This window comes from Mus caroli, chromosome 3 (genome assembly GCF_900094665.2).
Source record: "Mus caroli chromosome 3, CAROLI_EIJ_v1.1, whole genome shotgun sequence".
In the NCBI taxonomy this organism is placed as follows: Eukaryota; Metazoa; Chordata; class Mammalia; order Rodentia; family Muridae; genus Mus; species Mus caroli.
This window is the reverse complement of record NC_034572.1, coordinates 39,460,574-39,476,169: the sequence shown is the minus strand read 5'-3', so window position 1 is coordinate 39,476,169 and position 15,596 is coordinate 39,460,574. Positions and strand designations below refer to the sequence as shown.

General features: G+C 35.3%; 1 long non-coding RNA gene across 1 annotated transcript in view; it reads left to right on the top strand.

The window, feature by feature from the left end:
- LOC115030653 overlaps positions 1–10,483 on the top strand; it is a 49,919-nt gene extending 39,436 nt beyond the window's left edge. Inside the window, exon 4 of the long non-coding RNA XR_003836260.1 lies at positions 10,329–10,483. This is a non-coding gene — a long non-coding RNA (uncharacterized LOC115030653). The remainder of the gene's footprint in view (positions 1–10,328) is intronic.
- The last annotated feature ends 5,113 nt before the right edge of the window (positions 10,484–15,596 follow it).

Sequence of the window (15,596 nt, the reverse complement as noted above, 5' to 3'; positions counted from 1 at the left end):
AGAGAGAAGAAGAAGAAGAAGGAGGAGGAGGAGGAGGAGGAGGAGGAGGAGAAGAGAGGATAGAAGAGAGAAGAAGAGAGAAGAGAGAAGGAGAGAGAAGAGAGAAGGAGAGAGGCCATGACAGCAGGTGAGCAAAACAGGCAGCTAGGGCAAAAAGCTTCACATCTTCACCCACAAGCCAAGGGAGCCAACTGTAGTTGATGTACAGTACTACATATTCTCAAAGGCTTCCTGAAGTGTTGCTCCACCTTTTAAAGTTGCTATGATCTTCCCAAATTGTTACTCCAACCCAGAACCAAGTATTCAAATATATGAACCTTTGAGGGTCAATCAAACCACCAAATGTATTACTGTTCCCATGCTCTGCTGGAACTCAGTATTTCTTCCAATTACATACTTGAGGCTTATCAGCTTAATTCACTTGTTCACATTTGGAACAGACTATCATCATTTTCTTACAAACATTTGCTCCAAAGAACCCATGGTTTATGTCTCAGTATACAAGTAAAATATCACATTGCTCATGATACAGCAGTTTCCAACTGCAAACCATAGAGAAGAGTTAATATAATTCTCTAGTCAACCAAACAAGTTGACTATAACCCTCTGCTATACAGAAGCAAGTTGAACTCATAAAATTGAAGGTGTTTATGATTCTAGTTACCATACTATAAATCTACAACTCAGATCTTAATGTGATCACAACTGCACCTTTTCTTACCCTGTATTTAAGACCTAGAAATGCTTTATATAAATGCCCCAAAAATAACTAAAATTTACAATGAAATGATATTTTATCATTTTTTCTATCTAAATTCGCTAATTCTAAATCTTTCCCTAAACACAAGCATTTCTGAAACTTACTTTACAAATTACGTAGTCAATGAGCCTAACTCAAAATCTCTCTCAATACATTATTATACTTAAGTTTCTTCATTTCTATATGATATAGTTTTATTTATATATTTTGTTTATTTATATACATTTTATTAGATACTTTCTTTCTTTATATTCCAAATGTTATCCCCTTTCCATTCCCGGCCCCTTACCCCTGCTTACCTACTTACCCATTCCCACTTTCTGGTCCTGGCATTCCCTTATACTGGCACATAGAGACTTCACAGGACCAAGGGCCTTTCCTCCCGATGTTGACTGACAAGGCCATCCTCTGCTACATATGCAGCTGGAGCCATGAGTCCCACCATGTGTACTCTTTGATTAGTGGTTTATTCCCTGGGATCTCTGGGGGTACAGTTAGTTCATATTGTTGTTCCTTCTATGGGGTTGCAAACCCCTTCAGATCCTTGGGTCTTTTCTCTAGCTCCTTCATTAGGGACCCTGTGTTCAGTCCAATGGTAGTGTGGACATCCACCTCTGTATTTGTCAGGCACTGTAAAACCTCTCAGGAGACAGATATATCAGGCTCTTTCTAATAGAGGTGAAATTTATGTTCCAGTGTTAATTTTGCACCATAGGAAGGTACAATGTACTAGCATTTCTAGCTTACTGAAGCAGCAATAATGATACATGTGTCTTAGTTACATTTTTGTTCGATAAGACACCACAACTGAATCAAAGTAAAACAACACAAAACAAAACAGTTTATTGTATCTTACAGTTCAGAGGTAAATCCATGACAATCATAATGAAGTTCATAGCAACAGGCAGACAGACCTGGAGCCAGAGCAATTAGACAATAAAAGTGGATGAATTCTTATATATGGACAGTGGTCATAATGAGAATGGCCTCCACAGACTCCTGTGTTTGAATACTTGGTCCCCAGTTGGTGGAATTGTTTGGGAAGAATAGGTTGTGTGGCATTATTGGAGGAAGTGTATTACTGGGGGTGGGTGTTGGGGTTTCAAAAGTCCATAGCAAGCCTAATTAATTCTTTCTACTTCTTGTTTATGGATCAAATTGTGACTTCTCAGTATCCCCTTTCCTAGTTTCCTCTCCGAAAATCCCCTATCCTCTTCCCCCTTGCCCTACTCTCCAACCCACCCACTCTTGCTCCCTGGCCCTGCTATTCCCCTACACTGGGGCATATAACCTTCACAAGGCCAAAGGCCTCTCCTCCTATTGATGACTGACTAGGCCATCCTCTGCGACATATGCAGCTAGAGACAAGAATCCCACCATGTTTTTTCTTTGATTGATGGTTTAGTCCCAGGGAGCTCTGGGGATACTGGTTAGTTCATATTGTTTTTCCTCCTATAGGGCTGCAAACCCCTTCAGCTCCTTGTGTCCTTTCTCTAGCTCTTTCATTGGGGATCCTCTAAGTCGTGATAGAAAACTAAAGACCTTCAAAGTCATCTGAGAAAGCCTATTACCATATTCTCAAGTTAGCAACACAAAGAATATGACATCAAGGCTTGTTGAATTTAATATATTAAAATTTAACTTAATATCTTCCTTCCATACTAAATTGCAGTTCATACAGATTTGCCAAAAGGATTATATATATATATATATATATATATATATATATATATATATATATATATATATCTCAGAATGCATGCTGTTTTATTAATTAGTGTACAAAGAATTGTTAGGTTTGATGATTATGTTCAATTAAGTATAATGAATATAATTAATGTAGCTGCTGTTTTAGGTACTTGAGTTAATAGTGCCATTAACTGAAGCTGTTTTTGTTGTGGTGGTGATTATTGCTATAGTAGAATACTTAAAGTTAAAATTAGAGGAAAGTTAAAAGTTTGACCAGTACTTTTTTTTTCTTCATTAAATCTGTGCACCTGTACATGTGTGTATACATGTATCCATATGCACATCTTATCATTTAAATTACACACTGTAATGTAAGCATAAATGTCTTAGCCATAGTGTTAGTTGCTACAAACCACTTATTTCTTTTAAATCTATTTAGAAAGAGAAGTTTAAATCTAAACGGGGTTATTAAATTTTAATCAGAAGACGAGTGTCCCTGCCTTTTCATCACCTGAAATAGAAACGATTCATTTTCCTCAGAAGAAAAGTGTTAAACAGCATTTTCACATGCCAACTGTTTTAAATCCAGTAATTTTTCTCTATTAAATGCTTTGTCATTGCACTTTTATGTAACATTATTTCACTGTTGGCAATGACTGTTATAATGTACAGGATAAATTTAATTGTAACTGTCATGTTTTTTATCTACTTATTCTACAGGCAGTACTAATGAATATTTAAATAATGAAAGGAGAAAATTATTCTTATAACTTTAAGCAGTGCTGTAGAAAGTGCAGGTCTTCAATATGTTATTTACAGTAAAAGGAACATAATTAAATTATGTATTTTATCATGTACCAGAAAGTTATCATTGATTCTGAAATAAAGAAAAGTCTCATTAAGTTTTTTTTCACATATGCACACACATTAGGTATGGACCTACATAATCCCACATATTTCATTTTTTTGTAAAGTTATTTACAAGCCTGCAAGACTATTGACTTTTGTTGCATATGTTAAGAAGGTAAAATTTCTACTTATACATGTTTTCAAACCACAGCATACACTAGCCTTTTTGTTTGTTTGTTTGTTTGTTTTGTTTTTTAATTAGGTATTTTCTTCATTTACATTTCCAATGCTATCCCAAAAGTCTCCCATACCGTCCCCCCCACTCCCCTACCCACCCACTCCCACTTCTTGGCCTTGGCGTTCCCCTGTACTGAGGCATATAAAGTTTGCACAACCAATGGGCCTCTCTTTCCACTGATGGCCGACTAGGCCATCTTCTGATACATATGCAGCTAGAGACACGAGCTCTTNGGGNTACTGGTTAGTTCATATTGTTGTTCCACCTATAGGGTTGCAGACCCCTTTAGNTCCTTGGGTACTTTCTCTAGCTCCTCCATTGGGGGCCCTGTGATCCATCCAATAGCTGACTGTGAGCATCCACTTCTGTGTTTGCTAGGCCCCTGCATAGCCTCACAAGAGACAGCTATATCTGGGTCCTTTCAGCAAAACCTTGCTAGTGTATGCAATGGTGTCAGCGTTTGGAGGCTGATTATGGATGTATGTACAATTTTCTATTAATAGTTTCTCTTTGTCAGGAATGAATTGTTTTGGTGTTTGAATTGTGTACATGCTTTGAAGAGTCAGTTTAAACACTGTTACATTGTCTGTTTTGATATTGATGGGTAAATGAGGGGATATTGCTTATTATGAACATCTACATTGTGTTTGGTTCAGACATAGCTAATTAATGAATGCATTACTATATATGTAATTTTGCTGTGGTATGATTTTTTTTAAAGATCCTTTTTCTGAAATTTTCAAGAACATGTCTTCATTTAACTGATATGACCATGCTAAACCTCAGATCGTTGAACAGACTTACTGAATGCATGCATTCTGTTTAGTCGTAATTACATATATTTTAACTAGCATCCTTTCAGATTGGCCCCAGCTTCAGCTAACCAACATTCTGCTCTCTATCTGTATGGCTTTGACTTTTAGCCTCTGCATACAAAGGTAAAGATACACCATCTCACAAATGGACATTTGTTTCTGCCACTACTGCCTAGCTTTAATTCATTCATAAGTCTTATGTTTACTCAAAGAATTTTCTGGTTTTTTAAATACAATTTCTTCAATAGTTATTTACACTATTGAATATCTGAATATTGGCTATACTCATAGGTTTATTTGTATTTTAATTGGAAGTAAAATATAATTATTTTAAGTTTTTGATTAAATTTGTTGGAAATTGTCAGTTTTGAGTGAAATTAACTTTGTATTTTTAATCTTTTCACTATATCATTTTTAATTTCTAAAATAGTCTGTATATTATTATTTTAGTTTATTTATTATATAGTCTATTATCATTTTAAATTTTATCAAATAACATTCTCATGCTTATTTTTATTAATTATTTTAGTTATATTACATGTATTTTTAAGTTCTTGATTTTCTCTGTTTAAAATTTTAAGATGTTGTTTTTACTTATTTATTCATTCATTTTTATATTTTGAGAGAGGGCACACTGTGTAGTTGTTGTTTACCTAGAACTTGTGATATATCCCAGGTGGACCTCAAACTTACAGAGATCCACCTGTCTCTGCCTATTGACTGCTGCCATGAAAGGCATCCACCACCATGCCTAGCTTTCATATATTAATCTAAGCACATCATATAAGTTTCTTTCTATATCTAAATTTACATGCATTTTTTCAAAGTATTGATCCATTTAATTAGAATTCTTAATAATTTCTTTGGATGGTAGATGAGGAATTTAAAAATGTTTGTGCCATTATATTTCTAAATTTAATTTCTAATTACTAAATAGTTGCACTGTTTTTGAAGTATATTGAGTATAATATTGAGTCATTAAAATTTACTTTATGCAAGACAAAATTGATTTCTCAAGTGTTACAGTATACATATATGTTCAAATTGAATACAAAAATCTCAGACATAGACACACTTTTAGTGTGTATTTGATAAGATATAGCAACTGTTTCCTTAAAATCTTACATAAATTACGAATTCATGATCTACAAATATTGCATCTTATGTTGCAATTTGATTAGTTTGCCATAATTTTATATTTTGGGGTGATGCCTATATTTATTTTGATTTATCATTTAATACTGATTCAACGCCAGTTCCTAGATATATAACAGTAAAATTTCATTTTCTGTGAATTTGTGCTTTTTGTACCATGTAATATACTTCTGGAGTTGCTATATATGTAATAATATGAACCTTAATTTCATACTTCTGTCCTTCATATAATTCACTTGTGTCTTTCTCCATATCTTCATAGGCATGTGTGTGTGTGTGTGTGTGTGTGTGTGTGTGTGTGTGTGTGTGTGTATGTGTAGCAAGACTGTATTTTTTGGAAAGCAAAGCCATACCTAGAATAACCTACTATTTAAAAATCAAAAGTTTAATGCTCTGTTGCTGCCTAGCTAGTATTGATGATAGAGAAGTCAGTTAATGACTGAACAGGCTGATTGATGAGAAAAGATGTCATAGGTAGACAAAACTGCTTTCCAAGTCACAATTAGATGGTTGACTTCTGGGTTCTTATTTCCTGAGACAAAGACTTATCAGGTCTTTCTTAGCCTATGAGAAAATGCTGCTTGGATTTTTCAGTGTTCCTGCTGTTCTAATCTTGGCAGGACCCAGTAAACTCTGCATTTGTCTGAATCAACCAATCTGCCAAGACAGCCACAGCAACTAATCCAGAGAAAAGAGAGTTTTCTTACACTCCAAACATAAAAACCTCGACTCTCCAGGAATTTAAATAGACTCTGGTTTTCAGATCATGTCCTGTTTGAGTTTCAATTGTTGTTGTTGTTATGCTGACTTGCTTACAATAAACCTTGGCTATGTGTTGTACCTGTGATTCCTTCAGTGGTGGAGAAAATGAATGGAATCCAAATCTTAGGTAGTAACAATATTAGGTCAATTATTTTTTTTAAATGTGTATGTTCATCTGACAATCACTCACATAATTTACAGTAAATCCTCTAGTTATCACCAATGTAAGATTCACAATCATTCCCACTCAGGTCTCCATCCATCCATCCACCCACCACCCCATCCACATGTTTGTGCTGATTATATTTTATAGGAGTTTTCCATCAAGTGCTTAAAAAAATAGTCAGAAATTTAAGTCTTGTTAATTAGCTTCTATAACTTACTTGCACCCTGAAGATTTCAGAGTTCACAGTTAGTAAATCACCACATGCACCTTACCCAGTTTCTTTTTATGAAATACATGTTCTCACTTTTGTTTCTAAAGCCATATATGCCATCAGTGTGGCTCTATCAATATAAATGGTACCCTGTAAAAAAGAAAAGGGACATTTTGTAATAAAGAAGTAACTGTTTATCATTACTATTTTATCATGCATACTTAATATATTTAAAGTAAATTACATTTCAACAATTCTTCATTGATGATTAATATCCAGCACCTGAATGCCAAGGGCACATTGAATCTTGGTGCTGGCTTTCACTAACCTATCCTATTCACTCACAGAAAGTTATTCACAGAATTCCTCATGCAGACATTGAGTTTTTCTCACATTTCAATGTCTCCCATAGTCTCCAGTGTGGGTTTGCCACAGCATTGTTTCATTTCTTTGTAATCTAACACTATCATCATTTTGAAAATTGTGTGCTTGTATGTAGACTTTCCAAAATTCCCATTTGGCTGAATTTTAAGTACACTTTCTTCTTAACATAGGTTATTGGTTTTCATTTTTACTTTTTCTTATATATGTAGCCAAAGAAATACAGTTAACTTGCATTGATTTAGCATGTATTTACATGTGCAATGCATGTACAAAAACTTATCTAATTAATCAAGCCATCTAACTCAAGCAGTAGATTTTTCTATATGCTCTTGCCATTTTATTTGTGAGTTTATCTTTGCTGCAATTATAACAATGGATACTTCATCGTTGTTAAAGGAAAAATCTATCAAGATTAACTCTCAATTTTGAACATCTATGCCCCAAATGAAGGGAACCCACATTTGTAAAAGAAACATTATTAAAGCTCAAAGCACACATTGAACCTCACACAATAATAGTGGGAGACTTCAACACTCCACTCTCACCAGTGGCCAGATCATGGAAACAGAAAGTAACAGAGACACAGTGAAATTAACAGAAGTTATGGACAAAATGGATTTAAAAGATATCTATAGAACATTTCACCCTAAAACAATATAATTCACCTCATGGTACCTTCTCTAAAATTGACCATAAAACTGGATAAAAAACAAGACTTAACACATACAAGAAGATTGAAATAATCTCTTGCATCCTATCAGACCACCACAGACTAAGGCTTGTCTTCAATAGCAGCAAAACAACAGAAAGCCCATCTACACATGGAAACTCTCTAATTTAATTTATAAGTTTAAAAAAGTTATGTACTAAATCTGCTCTTATCTTCCATTCTCTCTGCTCCATATCCACTCCCATCCTCTACCTCACGATTCCCTCCCAATTTTATATGCTATTCATTTTATTGTTTTAATAAAACACCTAGTGCTGCCAGTGTGTGCATGGACCCCAGCACAGGGAGCCTTGATGATACATCTGTATATCAGATTCCTCCTCCTGAGGCTGAAGGATCAAGGTAGACCATAAAACTGGATAGCTAGTTATTCTTTTTTTTTTTTTTTTTGAGGAATTGTCCTCCATGTTGTTAGGCTCTCCAGACTGCTACAAGATTAGTTCCTCTAAAATTAAATTTCTTCTTACAGTACTGTAAATACAGACTTCAATTTGGTCTTAAGATATTCTTTATCACTTAAGCATCCATGAAGGTAGCCTTAGGATATTCTGTTATAGCTTGCTTTTCTGTGCTGAAATTTTATTGTTTTTATACTTATTCCCAGGTATTAACTCAGTCTCAGATTAGCAATGTGTTTGTTAATCTATGGTCCTATGAAGTACCATTTATAACAACCCCAAACCTTCCCATGAAACAGCTTTAGCACTCAGGTTTTATGATTCCAGATGGTATCTCCAAACCTCATTACTTTTATAAAACATTTATTTACCCACACTCCATTATCTTTCTTGACCACTGCTATTTTTTTTTCAGAAACACATATAAAATCATTTTTTCCAGAACTTTCTGTTTTGTATAGAAATAATTTTCAAATCGGCTATCATTAAAATAAAAATTTCTAATATTTCTGGAATGTCTGATAATGATATTTTGAATTCTCTGTGGTTTATGATACTTTCATTTCTTAGCAAGTATTCATTAATATATAATTAATTGCTTATGGTATAAAATAAATTCTTTAAGAATTCTAGTCTGTATAAATAGCAAAACAAAGACTAATTCCTTACTGTCAATCTAAATTATTAATGTGTGGATTCATTCACTATAAATGTTTGCTGCCCTCAACTTCACCCATTCTTTCCATAACAACCATTATGAGTTTTTGTTACTCTGGAAAGAGGCTTTACAATGTTGGCTCCATTAGACAAACTGTATCTCAAATCGGGCAATAAAACTTTAATTTGATATCTTAACTATAAATATGAAATTTATTTGAATGAGGTCATTAAATATAGTTAATAGCAAACACTGTTAATTTTGGTAATGCATAAATTTAATTATTTTCTTATAATAGTATGCTATAATATATGTAAATTTGAAGTATATTGTATACATTACTGAAAATTTCACTTAAAGAGCCAAGCATATGTTTATAGAATCTTTTATAAATTTAATTTTTATATGAATGTAATGTATTTTGATTGTACTCATTGCTATCAATCTCCTTCTGTTCCTTCTATGTGTCATATCATCTACATTCCACTCTCAGATTTATGGCCTCTTTTATTGTATACATATAGATAAATATACACAACTCACTGTGTCTTGTTAGTGGTGCCTGGATGAATATGGATTTACAGCTGACCAGTAAAACACGAGAAACTCCCTAAGATGGTTTCTTTTTGAAGTTAGCTATTGGGAGTTCACAGTACAGGATCCCTGCAATGCCCAGAAGACACAATCTCACAGCAGTTTTCTTGGTCTTCTGCCTCTTATATATCCATGAAATCATATATAGTGTTGTTTTTAACTTTGTCCCTGACCTTTACCCATTTCTATGGAGAACTGTTTTGCAAGTTATTTAAACTGAGTTTTAGCTATTCCACTTAAACTATAAATATTTACTCATGCTAATATAAAATCTCAGAACCTGGTCTACAGAGCTAGTTCCAGTATAGGCAAGTCTACACAAAGAAATCCTATCTCAGAAAAAGAAATAAATACAATTATGCAGCCAATTTTCTTTATATCCACATTTATTATTTATATGAATTTATAATTCATAAAATATTTCCAAGTTTATTGTTTAACTTTGGATATAGAATATTAGAAATATCTACATCTTGTAGAGGGGGGGGATGGGACTTAAAAAGGGCACATGATTTGCTTTAGAGAATACACAGACATATGAAATGCCAAATATTATTGGAGACATATTTACTCAGAAGAGTTGTTGACCTTCTCCATAAGATGTATAAGTGAAAAAATAAATGTAGGATTAAAAAAAAGAAAGTCCTTTGGCATGCTGTACAATTTTGCATAATTTCTATAGACATCTGAATCCTTAGTTTCACTAGCTGAAAATTCTGTATCCTTTAAAAGGATTTTCAAAGAGATTAAATAAAACAATATTATGATACAATGATCAATAAGCATTGAATTAATTTTATTTCTTTATGGGTCATAACTTTGAGTGTTCCAGAACATACAATTGGTAGAATTTCAGATTTCATCTTTCAACTGAGTTGTTTATTATAGCTCTGCCACCTTCTACTTTTTCTATTAACAGAAATGAGACAGTCATCATCTTCAAGATGAAGAGCTACAAAGTTTGGCCTTTCCTCTCAAAATGAAGAAAGCTACATTCATGTATACGTATCTGGACTTCATTAATTTGTTTCTATTTCCATTTTGTTACCTCTCTGAGACAAAATAAGTATGAAGTTTGTCTCTAAAATTACAATTAAATATTATTACTCATTTGAAATGACCTAGTTAATAAATACTAAAATATTTGAAACCACAAAGCATTTAAATTCCTCATAAGGGGCTATAGATGAAATTATAAGAGAAAAATCCCCTTAAGGTGATTCCCCATGACGATGAATTATTCCTGGAGGATTTGAAACCCTACTGTGACCACTAGTATCTGCTGGATTTCCCTGCTCTGAGGGGCTAATGTATCTGACCAGTTAATCGGAGGAACCATAAGAGCAGGTGACGCCTGTACCTTCATTACTTTTCTTTCCTGCTTCCGTAATTTTGATGTTTTGTTATTTTCTGTCCCTGTGCTCAAACACTGATTGGTTATTCAAACCAATGACAAGCTGAAGAATTGGGCAGTCTTCCAGGTGATTTATTGTCTATTTCTTATTTCTGAAACCTAACTGTAACTCATGTTGCATAAGAAAAGTCATCTCTTGACTTTCTGAAAAATAATTTTCTGATCTTTGTCTTGTATTGTCAATAGCTTCCTATACTCTATACAAACACCACTGCACTGGCCTGGTAGAGAAATGCCATCTAATCTTTTATTTAATGATTCTTATGTTGGCTGTACTAGAGAAACACAAATCACAGAAATCAAAATTATTGTTTTCTTCTTGATAAGTTGATGGCTGTTGAATTCTGTCTTTGTTTTGCCATGCTTGATTTGTTAAGTTTTTGGTATAAATATACATTCACATATGTTTCTAAATTTCAGAGAAAAAAAAAAGCATAGACAATGTCGAAAATTCTGTTAATCAGGGTATTTGCAATATAGTGACATGATTTGCACAATGACCTTATGGAAGGTATTTTTGACAAGATTATCTTCTCATGAGTCCTTCATTCTTTGTCTGCTTCATTAATCTCAGAGGTTCAGAAACTTGAAAAAAGATAAAACTAATTCATGTAAAAGATGAGGTTAACATACTTAAAAAGGAGACACAAAGGAACTGTTTAGTACTGTGAACTCACACAGGAAATTATTCACTGCATTCTGAATCAGTCTGCAACTGATTAAAGTAAAAGGACAACTGGTATGTCATAAAGACTTAAAAACCTTAACACTCTATGTCCGTAACACAGTGGAAGCAAACACATCCCTAACAGCTGTGTTAGCTCACTTTTTTCCAAATTAACAAAACATTGCCAAGATGCCAATATTCTCCAAAGATGATAAGAATGGTGCAGTAAAGTAAGATTTGAAAACGGCATCACTTGACAGACATAATTCATGGAAGGCAAGCCAGGTGCTCTGAAGCGCTGTAGCCACACTGATCCCTGACTCTTCTTGGTTTAAAATCAAAAATAATCTTACTTTCAAGTGGGGCTTGGGGAATCCTGCGGAAGAGGGGAAGGATAGAAGGAGTCAGAGGAGTCAAAGACTCCACAAGAAAACCTACAGAATCAGCTCACCTGGGTCCGTAGGGGCTCGCAGAGACTAAACTGCCAACTGCCAATGGGACTGATCTAGGACCTCTGCATATATATATATATATAACCTATATATATAGATATGTAGGTTGTGGGACTCCTAGTGGTAGGAGCAGGGTGTCTCTGACTCTGTTTCCAGTCTTTAAGATCCTTTCTCACTACTTGGCTGTCTTGCCTAGCCTAAATAGGAGGAGATATGCCTAGTTTTACTGTAACTTGATATGCCAAGGCTGGTTGCTATCCATAGGAGGCCTCCCTTTTCTGAAGAGAGACGAAGAATGGCTTGGGGTGGGCAGCTCTAGAAGGTGAAGGGGGAGGGAAAACGTAGAGCATGTCATCCTGAGTTTTGCAGGCAAATGGATGGAGCTAGAAAATACCATCCTGAATGAGGTAACTCAGACCCAAAAAAAACGCAAAGTATATACTCACTAATAAGTGGATATTAGTCCCCCCAAAAAAGTACAGAATACCCAAGATACAGTCCAGAGAACTCAGAAAGGTCAACAAGCTGAAAGGCCCAAGTGGGGACACCTCAGTCCCACTTGGGAGGGAGAAGAAAACAATCACAAGGAAAGAGGGAAGGAGGAACTTGAGAGGGGAAGTGGACTGGGGTGGGGAAAGAGGGGAGCCTAATCTGGTATTGGGTGAGGGAAAAGGACTAAAGCCCTGAGGACCAGCAGAAAGAATGGAAATAGGCAACCTCAGAAGATAGAAAGTTGGGGTGGAGGTGCCCTCCAGAATGTAAGGGAGACCTGGGAGGTGAGAGACTCTCAGGACTCAAAGGGAAGCACCTTGGGTGATATGCCCTACAGTAGGGAGAGGGAACTTATAGAGCCCAACTCCAGCAGGAAGACAGGGCATCAAGTGGTGGTTGGGGCACCCCACAGTCAAAACTCTGATCTATAAATGTTCCTTTCTGAAAGAACTGCAGGGATGGAAATGGAGGGAAACCTGAGGATAAAAAGGTCAAGGGAAAGGCCCAAAGTGGGATCCAGATCAATGGGAGGTCCCAAGGCCTGAGACTATTCCTGAGTCTATGGAGGGCTCACAAAGAGGGACCTAGCATGACTGTGCTCTGAAAGACCCAACAAGCAACTGCAAGAGTCAGATGCAGATATTTGCACCCAACCAATGGACAGAAGCTTTTGGCTCACATTTCTTGTTTATGTTACCTCGAGGTTGTAGGTGGGGTACGTTTCTACTAAACTGGCTTGAATTCCAGATAAATTTGATTTCTGCAATATAGGTTGAAGAATAGTACATGATTCTGCTAGAGGATGGACAGAACACAGAAGTTTTTAAAAAGCCAGTGGCATTTAAATTTTTCCCTCTGTGAGATTAATGTAAAACCATCTCAGCTTATATCTCTTTGACCAAAACTTATTTGATTATGGCCAAAATCAGCAAACATGGTCTTCTAAATTTCTTTTTTTCTTTTTTTTTAACAGTTTTTTTAATTAGATTTTTTAAAATTGCATTCCTAATTTCCCCTCCAAAAATCCCCTATCCCATCCCCCTGCTCCCCAACTCACCCAATCCCATCTCTGGCCCAGGCATTCCCCTATACTGGGACATAGGACCTTCACAGGACCAAGGACCTCTCCTCCCATTGATGACCGACTAGGCCATCCTCTGCTACATATGCAGTTGGAGCCCACCATGTGTTTTCTTTGATTGGTGGTTTAGTCCCAAGGAGCTCTGGGGGAACTGGTTACTTCATATTGCTGTTCCTTCTATGGGGCTGCAAACTCCTTCAGCTCCTTGGGTACTCTCTCTAGCTCCTTCATTGGGGACCCTGTGCTCCATCCAATGGATGACTGTGAGCATCCACTTCTGTATTTGCCCGGCACTGAAGTTCTATTCTTTGCAGTTTTATCTCTTCCTTTTACTAAATGAACCATCTTGTTAGTTGCATCTTTGATCATCCTTAGTGTATATGCGTTCCTCATCCAGTGCAATTGGTTCTTCAACTACCAGACATTCTGTTCTCTATTGTCTCTCCATTTAATCATTTCCATCCAAGTTCTAGGCTCAACATTACTTACCATGAAAAAAAAAACAAAACAAAACAAAACAAAAAACCCTTCCTTCCTTGACAAGTGTATTCTTTAAGGTGTACTTTGTTATTTTGACATTAAGTAAAAAAAGATACTGATAATACCTGTGAGGTATTGCTTCCTGATATGAGTCCTTCCCCCAACCCTATGGCTTTGTATATAGTCTTTAAGTTAGATCATACTTTTATAGTGGGAACTCCTTGCTACATGATGTGTCCATGCACTGCATGTGACAATTCTTCTTCCATATCTTGAGGTTTTTCAGGCTGTGCGTGCTCTTTGAATTAACTCTCCTTTCTGTATTTGGTTATTCTTACAAGGAGCTGAAAAAATATCATCTCTAGTTTTTAATGCTGTTACCTGTTAGAAACATAGACTCCTTTCTCAGCAGTCTTTGTGGTTTTTTGAAATGGATGGAATCTGATTCTGGCATTTAGGTGCCTTGAAAAGACTTGTCAATGTAGGATGCCTCCTGACACACTGACTCCCAGAAAGCTACTTCTGGATTCATCTCTCAAAGTTTGTTTTGCTGTATATGTTCATCATACATACTGTTCAGTTATTGTTCATTTAGTCACTTGAGCATTTTCTAAGTTGGACTCATTCATAGGTGGACATACACAGCACTTCAATAAAGAATTAAACTTCAGTGTGCATAGCTCAGCTTGCTGTCACACCTGGAAAATAATTATTTCATTCCAGCTCAATTTTCATGAATCATAGCCAACTAACTCTTTCCTTTTTTATCATTACTATTGAGATACATCTGTCAATGATAATGAAGATGCTTAATTAACCAATGTTTACATTTCATAGCTTAGTCTCTTAATTATGTTTAAACATGTGACCATTCTCCCTCAAGAGCAAAGTTAGAAAAATTAAATAATATGATATTGCTAAAATGATAAATTAAAAGTATTAAACATCAATTAATCTCAATTATCAACTTTTTAATGACCAATTTTAAAATCATTTGCTATAAGAATGTTATAGAGTCCAATTTCTTTATGTTAATTCAGTTCAGAATGCATTGCTTATGGAACACCAGCCACCATGCTTCCTGATAGTCCTTGCCTGCCCTCACTGAAAATAAAAAGGAGCATTGGCTAATTGTCTGCTAAATATAAATATATATATATATATATATATATATATATATATACACATATATACACACATATATATATATATACATATACATATATGGAGAGAGAGCATATAAATTCATATATACAGATAGATGTAGCAATATAGAAAAGAGATTTATTCCAGCTATTTACAATAACTTACAGGCAATTGTCCAATTAATCTAGCATGGGTTGCTATGAACAGAACATCCAAGAATCCAGAAGTGTCTCGGTCCAGGAAGCTGGATGTTTCAGTTGGTCTTCAGTAGATGAAAGAAACCCAAAAGAGTAGTCACTAATGCCAGCAAAGGAATGGACTGGATAACAAGACAAGAGTAAGAAGACTAAGAGAAAAATGCTTCTTTTCTTCCTTGTCTTTTTTTAAACTCCAGAGATGGTGTGGCCCAGATTAAAATGTGTCTTCCTACCTCAGAGGTCCCTTCTATTTTTCTG